This window comes from Moschus berezovskii, chromosome 8 (genome assembly GCF_049115385.1).
Source record: "Moschus berezovskii isolate FMDL1 chromosome 8, NW_MosBer_1.0, whole genome shotgun sequence".
NCBI lineage: Eukaryota > Metazoa > Chordata > Mammalia > Artiodactyla > Moschidae > Moschus > Moschus berezovskii.
In genome coordinates, this window is record NC_142467.1 from 33,140,738 (window position 1) to 33,155,294 (window position 14,557).

Consider the following 14,557-nt stretch of genomic DNA (forward strand, 5'->3'; position numbering starts at 1 on the left):
GATTCAACCAGTCCATTCTAAAGGAGATCAATCCTGGGTGTTCATTGGAAGGACTAATGCTAAAGCTGAAACTCCAATACTTTGGCCACCTCATGCAAAGAGCTGACTTGTTGGAAAAGACTCATGCTGGGAAGGATTGGGGGTGGGAGGAGAAGGGGACGACAGAGAATGAGATGGCTGGATGGCATCACCGACTTGATGGACATGAGTTTGAGTGAACTCCGGGAGTTGGTAATGGACAGGGAGGCCTGGCGTGCTGTGATTCATGGGGTCACAAAGTCAGACACGACTGAGTGACTGAACTGAACTGAACTGATACAATCAACATATACTATCTGTATCTTATGGAGTTTCTACAATATATACAGTTGAAGATATATGAATTAACTGACTTACAAATTGTAACTATTTCAGTATAATCTCTCTAATTAATTGTTATATAAAATATGAAAAATAAAAGATCAGTTCACTGCTTTGAACTGCCTTCCTATGTCTGTAAGAAGAATAATGAGGGTACCTATCATTATAGGGCATAAAAAGAGACAATGTTCTTTTTACTCAGAATAGCCTTTCAGTCCTTATTTACCAAGACTATCTCAGTCACATTCCTAGATGTACTTTAGTCATTATCAGTTCTGGCATCACTCTTTAAGATCCACTGAAAAACTCATACATGCTACTAAAAGACCTTGATGCTGGGAAAGATTGAGGGCAGGAGAAGGGGTGACAGAGGATGAGATCCTTGGATGGCATCACTGACTAAATGGACATGAAGTCTGATCAATCACTGGGAGATAGTGAAGCACCAGGAAGCCTAGCATGCTGCAGTTCATGGTTTGCAGAGTCGGACATGACTTAACAACTGAACAAAAACAGCACCCTACTAAGCTGTTAGATTCTAAACATCATGATTTATTCATCTCTCCATCTTGAGTATTTCATAGATTTCCTGCAATACAGTAACAGCTCAATACTGAGTGAATGAATGAATGGAACCAATATTTTGAAAGCCATAATGAAAATCCAGGAAGTCAAACTGACTTTGGAACACAAGTTCAATTGTGGAAATTTTTAAAGTAAATGTGATGTGACTGTATTCTGCATGTCAACTCTAACGGGAAAACTAGGGTAGTTAAGAAGACGAAAACTTCTGCAACAGAGAACAGAGCTAACAGTTTCAAACAAAACGTAAAGGAGAAATTGCCAAAGATGTTAAAAATGTGAGAAAAGATGAGCGCAAACTGTCATAAGAACCCAAACCAGCCTATAAGCTCCTCTGGTAATGGCCTTGGTGAGAGACTTATACACTTCAGAACTTGAAGCACTGCAATGTCGTTATTTCAATCTCTTCCTGAAAAGATGAGGAGTCAGAGGTCAGAGAATTTAAATGACTTATTCATGAGATTGAGATGTAGAGAAACCAAACAGGGAATTACAGTTAGAATTGGGATCACCAGAACTGGGTTCTCTACCAAAAAGTGCACGTACACACACACGCACACACAAATATATGAACGTTATTCCCCACAACCGTGCTTTTGTATCTGTTGGGGGATTTTGTTTGGTCCCAGCTACTCTGCAACACGTAGGGGAGGTGACTTCCTTGAGGAGATGGCAGAATTAGCAACAAACTCAGATTAGTACATTCCCAGTCTAGTATTCCACTAATGAGAGTGGGTGCTCAGTTGCACAGTTGTGTCTTATCTTTGCAACCCCATGATCTGCATCCTGCCAGGCTCCTCTGTCCATGGGATTTCCCAGGCAGAATATTGGAGTGGGTTGCCATTTCCAGGGAGTAATGAGAGTATTAGCTTTGAAATGATACTGACCTTTAAGATTCCTGCTGTTGCAACCTACAGTTGTGTGGCAACAGAAAAAATGACTCTCTAAATATTAATTTTCTACCTGCAACATGGAAGTAATGAGTACCTTACTTTACACTCTTGCTGTAAGGAGTAAAGGTGATAGTGTAGAGAAAATGAATAGCCCATGACTTGACAGGTGAAGAGATGACATGGCTCATTAAAAAAATGACTCTAGAAATACCACAGTATGTCTTGTAGCCTCTCAACATAGATTTATTGGCATGGACATCCCAACTGTGCTGTCTATAACATTCTGAATGTAAGACTATCATATGAGCAATCAATTCCACTTTGGTTATATATCCAAGGGAAATAAAATAATTATATATATATATATAAATGCCCCCCTCCACATACATATACATATATATACACATACATACACGCATATACAAGCGTATATATATACAATGAAATATTATTCACCTTCAAAAAGAAGGAAATCCTGTTATTTGTGACATGAATGAATTTAAGTGTATTATGCTAAGTGAGATAAACTAAATAGATAAAGACAAATACTGCATAATGTCACTTAGATGTAGGCTCAAAAAACAAAACAGGCAAACTCATAGAAATAGAAATAGAAGGCAAACAGTTGCCAGAGGTGGGGGGAGGGTGGTGAGGGAGGGGGAAATAGAGATTGACAAAAAGTTAAAAAAAAATAAAATTGGGAAGTTATTACTGGTTATATTCTCAAGTCCCACAATTGCACTCATCTCACACGCTAGTAAAGTCATGCTCAAAATTCTCCAAGCCAGGCTTCAGCAGTATGTAAACAGTGAACTCCCAGATTTTCAAGCAGGTTTTAGAAAAGGCAGAGGCACCAGAGATCAAATTGCCAACATATGCTGGATCATGGAGAAAGCAAGAGAGTTTCAGAAAAACATCTATTTCTGCTTCATTGACTATGCCAAAGCCTTTGACTGTGTGCATCACAATAAACTGTGGAACATTCTGAAAGAGATGGGAATCCCAGACCACCTGACCTGCCTCTTGAGAAACCTGTATGCAGGTCAAGAAGCAACAGTTAGAACTGGCCATGGAACAACAGACTGGTTCCAAATAGGAAAAGGTGTACGTCAAGGTTGTATATTGTCACCTTGCTTATTTAACTTATATGCAGAGTACATCATGAGGAACGCTGGGCTGGAAGAAGCACAAGCTGGAGTCAAGATTGCTGGGAGAAATATCAATAACCTCAGATATGCAGATGACACTACCCTTATGGCAGAAAGTGAAGAGGAACTCAAAAGCCTCTTGATGAAAGTGAAAGAGGAGAGTGAAAAGGTTGGCTTGAAGCTCAACATTCAGAAAACAAAGATCATGGCATCTGGTCCCATCACTTCATGGGAAATAGATGGAAAAACAGTGGAAACAGTGTCAGACTTTATTTTTTGGGGCTCCAAAATCACTGCAGATGCTGATTGCAGCCATGAAATTAAAAGACGCTTGCTCCTTGGAAGGAAAGTTATGACCAACCTAGAAAGTATATTAAAAAGCAGAGACATTACTTTGCCAACCAAGGTCCGTCTAGTCAAGGCAATGGTTTTTCCCGTGGTCATGTATGGATGTGAGAGTTGGACTGTGAAGAAGGCTGATCGCCGAAGAATCGATGCTTTTGAACTGTGGTGTTGGAGAAGACTCTTGAAGAGTCCCTTATACTGCAAGGAGATCCAACCAGTCCATTCTAAAGGAGATCAATCCTGGGTGTTCATTGGAAAGACTGATGCTGAAGCTGAAACTGCAATACTTTGGCCACCTCATGCGACGAGTTGACTCCCTGGAAAAGACTCTGATGCTGGGAAAGGTTGGGGGCGGGAGGAGAAGGGGACGACGGAGGATGAGATGGCTGGATGGCATCACCGACTCTGTGGACATGAGTTTGAGTGAACTCCGGGGGTTGGTGATGGACAGGGAGGCCTGGCGTGCTGTGATTCATGGGGTCGCAGAGAGTCGGACATGACTGAGTGACAGAACTGAACTGAACTGATATTCTCAAGTCCCAGTGACAAATATGTATGATGTGGAAATCCAGGGCTTCCCTGGTGGCTCAGAGGTTAAAGCGTCTGCCTCCAATGCGGGAGACCCGGGTTCGATCCCTGGGTCGGGAAGATCCCCTGGAGAAGGAAACGGTAACCCACTCCAGTATTCTTGCCTGGAGAATCCCATCGACGGAGAAGCCTGGTAGGCTACAGTCCACGGGGTCGCATAGAGTCGGACACGACTGAGCGACGGAACGGAAAGATGTCAGTAGTAACATTTGAATTTAAAATAAATAATAATGCTTATTGGTAGGCTACATTTTGTTTTATACATTGTTATATGTGGAATGCAGGCTTGGAGGAAAGACTACAATCACACCATTCTCCTTCTCAGAATCTTCAATAACATCATGTTTTTAGTGTGTTTCCTTTCTCAGTCTGACTCTACTTTGCTTTTTCAGAACTTTACACATTTTTTGCCCCAACAAAGACCTCACAGTGGTCACAATTACTGATACAGAAAGTTTCTGAGAACTCTAATCAAAATTTTCTGCCCAATAATTCTTGCTGTCACTTCCCCCCTCCTTGCCTTTTTGCCATTAAATGGATGCTTTCCAGGAACATCCGTTATAAATCCTTAAAAAATTTTTGCACACACCCTGAACCCTGTCCAATTTGTGACCACACCTACACCAAACTTCATCTCTTACAAAGCCTCAACAGTTTTCATGAAACATCAGTAAAAGTATCTCCCCTGGCCCATACTGGCCTTCCCAGGCAGTACTTTGCCAGAAAATAACTTATTTTTGTAAATTTGAAACAGGTTGCTTTCTCCAGGCCAACAAAACTCTGGAATAGGAAGCAGAGTGGGCTGGGCTACAACACCCACTTACTCTTAAACCAAACCCACAGGACAAATTATCAATCCTTTCTGACCACCTGATGCAAAGAAATGACTCATTGAAAAAGACCCTGATGCTGGGAAAGATTGAAAGCAAGAGGAGAAGGGAATGACAGGGGATGAGATAACTGGATGGCATCACCGACTTGATGGACATAAGTTTGAGCAAACTCCTGGAGTTGGTGATGGACCGGGAAGTCTGAAATGCTGCAGTCCATGGGATCGCAGAGATTTGGACATGACTGAGTGACTGAACTGAATTTTGGGGCCAGACATGTTTCAGAATTTAGACATTAGGAAGGTAATTAGATGCATATTTTTGTATATGTGGCAGTGTTAGGGGTGAAGTGAAAGTTGCTCAGTTGTGTCCAACTCTTTGCAACCCCATGGATTATATAGTCCATGGAATTCTCCAGGCCAGAATACTGGAGTGGGTTGCCAATTCCTTCTCCAGGGGATCTTCCTAACCCAGGGATGGAACCCAGGTCTCCCACAATGCAGGCGGATTCTTTACCAGCTGAGCCACAAGGGAAGCCCATGTGTTAGGGGTACCATCCTATAATCAAACACATTAACAGTTCTTCAGAAATGTGTGAATAGTCACATAATCAAAGATCAATAAAAGCCATTAAGAGCCTCATGTCAGATCAGGGCAGGTTTGCCTCCAAATGAGATCAGGTTGGGCTAAAAGACTGAAAATATTCTTGTAATTCATGTTCAGGCAAAACTCAATGTTAGCTAAGCTGAACTCACATTTGGTGGCAAGCCTGGCTTGATCTGACATGAGGCTATTTTACAGTTATCAATTCATCCGTAAGTTTCTTGAAAATGAGACATAATTTATTCACCTCTGTAGGTCCTCTAGCACCCCAACATCACTGACATTTCAAGTAGGAGATGCTCAATGTATTTGCTGAATTGAATATACACATACATACATATGCATATCAAGATGAGCACTATTTCAAAACAAAAGATGGCAGACAATGAAATCTTAGTTGTCACAGTCTAGCAAATAAGACGAAACATTTGCACTTCTCTCCTTGTCTCTCATACCTCTGGGAAGCATCTTGCTAAGTAAATGAAATCTGCATCCTTTCCCTTTCCCTAGGAGAAACTCACATGCTAGAAACAGAAGCCAATGTTTCTCTGTTTTACTTCATTATTCTAATGAATAAGATAAGACTTTGAGGAATCTTTCACTGACTCACAAACACTGGAGAATTTTACTCTTTTTTTTTCTTTTTTAACATTGTTGTCTGTACATATATAATAAGAGCAAAAAATGGTTATTTCAGGTAAAAACTAAAACTAGTTACACCACTTTTAATTTCCATATGTTGATATTTAACCTTTGTCACATAAAATGTGCTTTATATAAGAAATAGTTACCATTGAACTAGAATTGAATTGATCTTTTATGTTTAGAAGTAAATATACTGCTTGAAATGATATAATTTACAAATTATATATAGATATATACCTTTCTCTCTGTAGAGATAGCAAAATGTTCTTTCTTGTTAATCCTTGAGGATGAAACATTATTACAAAAAAGTGTGGCTATTTTCAGAAGTAGAGTAGAACTACTTCTGGTGATAATATCAAAAGCCCCTGGTATCCAGGTAACGGAAAATCCTTTCATGTTTATTGTTGCTCATCTTCATGGTACATAAATAGAGATATGTAGCCTTAACCTTCAACCTCTATGCCTTTTTCACAATAGACATTTTTGTTTTTTAATCCAAACTAGTTTTGAAACTAGGGAAAAGTCATAGGAAAAAAATAATTCATATGAATAATTAATATATGAATATAGTCCTATGCTAAAACTACTTCAAAGAGCAAATGAAGATATCAACCACTAATTAAGCACTACTTAAGGAAATTACCTGGAATTCCATTTCATATCAATGGTTCAAGTTTTCTTTTTTTTAACTGAGGAATATCTAAGATTTCCCCAAGTGAAAACACCTTACATTTCTGGCTATAGAATCAATAATGTATTGTTTCTTAGAAAAGATCATTAATAGTATGTTTGGCTTAGGCTAGGTTCTCCTGAAAGAGAGTCTGAGATGAGACTTTGGGTTCTGTCAGCTTATCAGGAAGGTGGTCCCCCAGCCAGAATAAGAGACAGAGGGAAAACCACTAGAGTAAATATGAGCTAGGTGCCATTATGAAAAAAAAAAAACTGTGCTCATTTCCACTACAAATCCTTTGAGTTATTTGTAGATGGCATGGATGCCCTACCAAAGAATGAAAGGCACCATCATTCTTTCACTGATCTATTTATCCCACTTGTTGAAGGGTGTCCTTAGGGCATTAACTCCCTTAAGTTTGTGTTCATCTGCTCTTGAGTTGATCAAGAGAAAATAGAAAATCCATGCGGATCAAGACTCTTGGTTATTAAAAGAATGGGAATTATAACTTGTTAATAGGAATACTGGAGCATCATAGACAAGACTGGACCCTTCCACTTTCATTGTTGGAACTCATATAAATTATTTTTGGGGAATGGAATGATTACCATGCTCCAGATGGAAATGGCAACCACTCCAGTATTCTTGCCTAGAAAATCCCATGGACAGAGCTTGGCAGACTACAGTCCACAAAGTCACAAAGAGTTGGACATGACTGAAGCAACTTAGCACACAGACATGCAGAAACACCACACATGCAAACACACACACACACACACTTATTCAGTAGATATATTTCTGTGAAATTATGCACCTATTTTCTGACATTTTATTGAAGCATACAAGAAGCTCTTCTCAGCATTTCAAAATGAAACAGAAATTTTTTAGTCGATGTTGTACAAGATGGCCCATGTACCTCCTCAGGGTGGCAATGACCGTATTGTGCTCAGAACATCTCTGGTCATCCCCAACCCATAAAACAAGACATATTTTTGAAATAAGAAACAAACAAAGAACACACCAGCAGAGATCTCAGGGTCCAATAAGGGCAATCAGGAATTTTTTACTAAAATATTAAGTGGAAAATAAATTTAAGTAGAATGTGATTCATTTGATACTGTTTGACAGAAGTCTGGCAAGAAAAAAGCACAGTCCTAATCTTTGTATAATAATTACTTATGAGAGGGAGTTGTGGAATGATTTAAAGGACTGGGGGTTTATGATTCAATTTGCATTTCAGGAAGAAGGCTTAGGTAAATTTAAAGAGAATATTCTAGGAACGTGGGAAGCTGAAGGCGGGGAGATGAAAGAGGAGGCTAGTGCAGAAAAACAGACAAGAAGTCTACAGACAAGACTCAGGAAGTGGGAGTAGAATGAGGGCAGGGGAAAGATTTCAGGACTATTTGCTTTTGTTGTTTACTTGCTAAGTTGTGTCTGCCTCTTTTGTGACCCCATGGACTGTAGCTCACCAGGCTCCTCTGTTGATGGGATTTCCCAGTCAAGAATGCTGGTGTGGGTTGCCATCTCTTCCTCCAGGGGATCTTCCTGATTCAGGGATCTAACCCATGTCACCTGCATTGGCGGGTGGATCCTTTACCACTGAGCCACCAGGGAAGCCCCTTCAGGAGTATTAAAGCAACATAATAGGGTGTGTGGTGACTGAGTGATTGTTGTGAAAAAGAGGTCTCTCTATTGCTTCCTGGTTTCTGCTTGGGTGGTATAGAAAAAACTTTATTGACTATGCTTGGGTGGCAAGGTAGACTAAAATGACAAAGCAAACCTCAAATCCATCTTTTCAGATTCCTATTAAAGCAAGATTTACTGTTCAATTTTCAAAACAAAAGGAATTTATGCAATTTGTACTTTCAAAATTGCTTTTGGTTTTCTGCTTATTTTTCCACACACACACAAAAAATCACAAGGAGACTCACAAGTAGCCTTCTTCTAATTACCCTAATTCACTTGATGTTTAGTTGGATTAATATACTTGAATTTATTCCCTTGTAATGGATCGACTTGTCTAGCCAGCCAATAAAAGCGGCACTGGGACTCCATGTATTTCTGCCAGTATTATATTATAGCAACTGACAATAATAGCAGTAATAATTATCCAATTTCAAGACGGAGAAGTACCTTTGACCTCTATTTGATCCCCCTGGTCTATCCAAGTCTGATTCAGCATTGATTTCTTTCCCAAGGAAGTTGCTATAATCATGTTATGGCTGATTTATCACAATATGCTTTCTGGCTAGTAATTTCTCATCTTGAATTTGCTTCTCTCATTTTTTTTCTCCATGAAAAGACGTATTGAAATGTTATGCTTTTTTTTTCCCCTCAAAGGAAAGCACATTCTCCAAGTGTTCTTCCATATTTCTTTCAGGGAGTAGTGTTAAGTGACCTCTGGTCTTTGAGATCTATCCTAATTGCACTATACATGTTGGCAGAACAAATATCAAACATGAATAAAATAAGTAAAGCTCCCTGTATAAAATCTAATTTAGATTGCAAATATGGTAAGAGAAAAAAACATATGTTCAGAAAATACCAGGTTTAGGTTTTTGCACCAAATATTCTTGCGTTTTTTGGAGCAAGTCACTTTGAATTTTGGAGTTGTTGCTTATGAATGACATCGCACAGAGTCGGACACGACTGAAGTGACTTAGCAGCAGCAGCAGTTGAACCCATCTTATATATATGAAATTTAAGCATATCCAAAAATTGTGATAATAAATATAATGGAAAAAAATTACTGTAGCTTAGTGCTAAGTAAGGACTTATCATTTTAAACAGGTGAGGGTTCACTTCAGCTGAATTTTAAGTAAAAAAAAAAACCACCTTTAACATTATCCAAGCTCCTCACTTTCCAAATGACAAAATTGGGAGTCAGAGATGAAGCAATGTGACCAAGATTCACACTGCTTATTACTTGCCCCTTCAAGGTACTTTCAGTTCAGTTCAGTTCAGTTCATTTCAGTCGCTCAGTCGTGTCCGACTCTCCGCGACCCCATGAATCACAGCACGCCAGGCCTTCCTGTCCATCACCAACTCCCGGAGTTCACTCAAACTCATGCCCACAGAGTCGGTGATGCCATCCAGCCATCTCATTCTCTGTCGTCCCCTTCTCCTCCTGCCTCCATCAAGGTACTTTAAGTCTTGTAATTCCTAATCCAAATCTTCATAATTTCTCCTCCAAAAAATTAACAGTGACTGGAAATGGGTATTAACAAACTAATGAGGAGCAATCAGGTAGTGCTGTTCAAACAACTCCCAGTACTTTATGGTTTAAATTTTTTTCCTTCATATCCTGCTTCATATTTGCTGTGGGTTGCTAGGAGCTCTGCATTGTATTATTATTATCAGGTCTTAGGCTGACAAAACAGCTGGTATCTTAATCTGTGCCAGTCAGCATGAGGAAGAGTGAGAGAAAGGGGAGAAGCATCTTGTGGGTCCTCAGCTACCTCCTGCAAGTGACAAGTCACTTTGTCTCACCTCATTGGCCAAACAAGTCACATGGCCACATCTAACTCCAAAAAAGATGGAAAAGTTACATTCTACCATATGCCCAGAGAATGTGGCATATTTAAATGAATATAAATAATGAATACCTTTGCATGTTCAACAAGTAAAGAACCTGAAAAATTCAAGTTTATTCCCTAAAATAGGTAGAGAATTTAGGAAATGTTCTTTAGAGTCAGATTTATAGAATCCAGTTCTCTTATGATGAGTCCCAGAGTCTCTGACATAAATCAAAGCTTCAGGAAAAAAAGGTATATACTTATCAAAATTTAACAGCTAGTGTCTAAGGTAGATGTCACATACCAGTGGCCAGCTGGCCAGATTCAATAGATGATTATTTGGCTTACAGAGAAACTCAGTACTTTTTTTTTTTTTAATTTAAATAGTTGCTGATATTTTTTAAATTAAGATTTCATGTACAAATTTGTTTTGTTTTTGGTTTTGGTTTCCTCAAAAAATGAAAAGATCTGCCAGAAGTGGACAAACATTCCACTATGGGAGAAGCTGGCTAGACTGACTAACATTTCCCTGTGTAGTTCAATCAGGACTTTACTAGTTTGTCACAAACTTCACAATTCCCTGTATTCTAACATCTGGATTGTGTCACTTGTTTAAGGTGAATGACCTATTAGACACTAACTGTCCACCGAAATGTAGTGCCCCCTTGGGGCTGAATGGTAGCTTTTATTTCTCAGCTTTCTTTGCACTTGGGGCATGGAATCTAGTCCCCTCCAGCGCAATGTGAATGCAGGGAAAGGGAGCCACTTCCCAACCTGGCCCATTTCCCATATATTCCCATGCCTAGATATTCTGAACACCTACTCTGATCTCTTACAAGGATTAAAAAAATATCTGTAAGGTATATTCACTCTCTGCAATTTTGAGATCTATTTGTTATAACAAAAAGCCTGGCCTAACTAATACATGAGTCATGCAGGTATCTGAGTGTATGCTGACAATACCACATAAAAAGATTCTTGAATATAATATTCTTGAAAACTTTCAAGAAGCAAATCCTTTCAGCTTCATTTAGCTTAGGCAGTGGGGCAGGAGTGAGGAATTCCAGGCAAAGGGAAACACAAAAGAAGGAAAAATGATATGAAAATATATACATTAATGGTTGGAGAAACAGTAGCTTAATCATCTGGCTGCAATTTGAGAAGAGGTGGAGGAGAAAGTACACAATTTTAGAGGATAAGAAGGCTGGGCTAAAAAAATCTGGACTGGATGGTAGGGGAAGAAGCAGTGAATTTTTTGATAATAAGAGTGATACAATCTTTCATATGTTTGTAGTACCACTAATCTGATAGCACTGTGAATTTTAAGTAGGTGAGTCTGGAGAAAGTTGGATAGTTAGAAGACACTACAAATATACAGTTGAAATACAGAGTAACTGCTATCATTTATTGAATGTTTAATAATTCGCGACTGAACTGAACTGAACTGATGCCCTAGGCAAATCACTTTCTATGTACTGTCTCAATGAAAGTAGTATTATAAAACATTCATTTTACAGAAAATTAGCTTTGCAAAAAAAAAAATGACGTATCTAATGGGTGAGGGAGCTAGGATTTGAACTTCAATACATCTTTATTCAGAGTCCATACTAATTCCTACAACATCATGTTGTATAACATAATCTGAACTTTGATGTTGATGAGTAGGTAGTTGATATATAGGGATACATTGGAACCACCAATTAATTTAAAATTTATTGAGATACTGTTTAGGACTAAACACTGTGCTGGAAAAGTGTAGCCTACTCTTTTTTGAAGCATTATTCTTGATTACCAAAAATTTAGAGTCTAGGAGTAGTTGATGACTTGAGTCAGAGAGAAACGGTCATGTCATTATACCATTATTGTGTCCTTTTCCACAAAAAGAAATCATGGTAATTTTTAAAATTACTATTTCCATCTGAATACTAAATTTCCATACAACAATATGCAAACATTCAATTCAGATATCTAGAACTATGGCTTATAGAGCACCAAATATCTAGGACACTTGGAAACACTGGGGATGATTAAAATTTGTAGACAAATCAAATATTTTTATAAGAAAATAATGGGAAATATTAATTGGACAGAGTTGAGTATAGTTGTGATACCACTATTGGAAGAAAATATAATCATAGATTTAATCAAAGTAATTTGAAGATCATGAGTACATAAATTCTTTTTTTTTCAGTTACTGGTTTTTAAAGATGGCTCCAGATGAATTAAACCTTCCAGTATTTATGTGTTTTTTGTTTGTTTGTTTGTATTTTTGTAGTTCCTTTGTTCATTGATTTTGGGCTGGCCTGGAATTAGGGTTAACCAAGAGAATATGGCAAATTCAACCTATGCTTGTATGTGTCCAGCCTTTAACAACACAGTCAGCTTCTATCTTTAGATGTCATGTAAGAAGTCTCACTACGAAGATTCCACATGGAAAGGGCACATGGAAAGATAATCTGGAAAGAGGACCCTTTAGAATACAAGAAGAGAGAATGTGGCCCAGATTTCCCAGAATTCTAGGCAAGCCTTCAGATAAAATCTGCCCCATGTACTATGTGCCTTCAACAACATGAGAAATCTCAGTGAAGATTATTAGTTGAATAACTGCCTAACTGCTCCCAGACAGCATAGACGATTGAAAGATAATTAATGGCAGTTTTAATTTTCTTAAGTTTTGGAAAATTTTGGTAGATAATAGATAATTAAAAGAGGGGGCATTATAGGTGAGATATTAGAAAAGAAGAAAGAAATTACTTTGAACTACAGAAATAACCGGACCAAAAGAATAGCAATTACAAGAACAAAAATAATACCAATAATGATATCATCAGGCATATTTTATTCAATCCCTTGATTGCTACAGGACATTCTTACTGCATTGTGTGTTACTGTATGAATTCAGATATGAGAAAACATATCACATAAGCACTTGAAGTAAGAATATCAAATCCTTCCAATTATAGAAACATGCATTGGATCCTAATCCAAAGCATTGAGCCCATAAGGAGGGTTAAAAATTGTTCCCCCAAACCAAAGCTATAAAAAACTACAAGGATTTATGCATTTCATCCACTCTAATTATCATCATAGTTAGAAATGGCATCCCTTCACGTATAATGAAATAGTCTGTTCAGACAGCTGTCCAGTTACTTCAAATTCTAGTCATCCATCATCTAAACCTGCACAGAGTGGGGTGTGCTATTAACCCGTTGCTTAAAGGGTACCAGGTTCGGTGACTTCAAATTATATTTGGTGAACAGAGGACATTACTACATTGAACTTTCATTTCTCTGTCCAAAATAAATGCACTATATATGGACAGAAGGCATTAATTCAGTCTGTTGCCAACCATCCACACCAGTGAGATACAAGTGAATTGTGTTGCAGGTGAAGTAATTCCTTCCATAGGTTTGACATGTAACAAAAACCTGTAGAGCAAACACATGGACTTCATCAATCCATTGCCTATCGATTTTGAGAGAAAATGAAGGACTGATTATTCATCCTGGGTAAAAGAAGAAAAATGAAACCAACCTGAGCAAGGCAAGAATGTAGTGCACTGTTTCAAAGGAAAAGGCATCTGATTATCTTAACCATAGTTTTTGAAGGTATAATGTACAGTAAAGTCATAAACTTTCCATAAATAAATTTTCAGTTGGACAAATGACAAGAAAATAGAGGCATGAGAGACACTTTTTTATACATGACCAACACATTAATATTATAAGATTCTAGGCATATAAAGAAAGAATATGCTTGTATATATGCATAATTTATGGATGGAAAATGGCACTTATTATTGGTGTGAAACTTGGAGGGCATTATTGAATAAAGGGGATATAAAATATTACTATTTTTAATTATTCAGTATAAAAATCACACATACTTGTAAGCAAAGGCATATGTAATCACACAGAAGAAAAATCTGTACAATAAAATAATATGTTTCTCTTCTCTCTTCCAATCACATTATCTCTCCCCAGAGATAACTAATTTCAGCAGGTATACAATTTTTAGATACATTTATAAACACATACACACCAATGTCTATATTGTTGTTGTTTTGTTGCTAAGTAGTGTTGACTCTTTTGTGACCACATGGACTATAGTCCATTAGGCTTCTCTGCCCATGGGATTCTCCAGGCAAGAATCCTGTAGTGGATTGCCATTTCCTTCTCCAGGGTATCTTCCCGACCCAGGAATCAAACCCAGGACTCCTGCATTGCAGGCAGATTCTTTACCATAAAATAATAATAATAATTTTTTTTTTAAAATAAAGGAAATGTGGACCTTTGACCAAAATTCCTCCAATTTCTCCTCCTCCTCTCCAGCTCTGGTAACCTTAAGTCTATTCTCTTTTTCTACGAGTTTCTTTTGT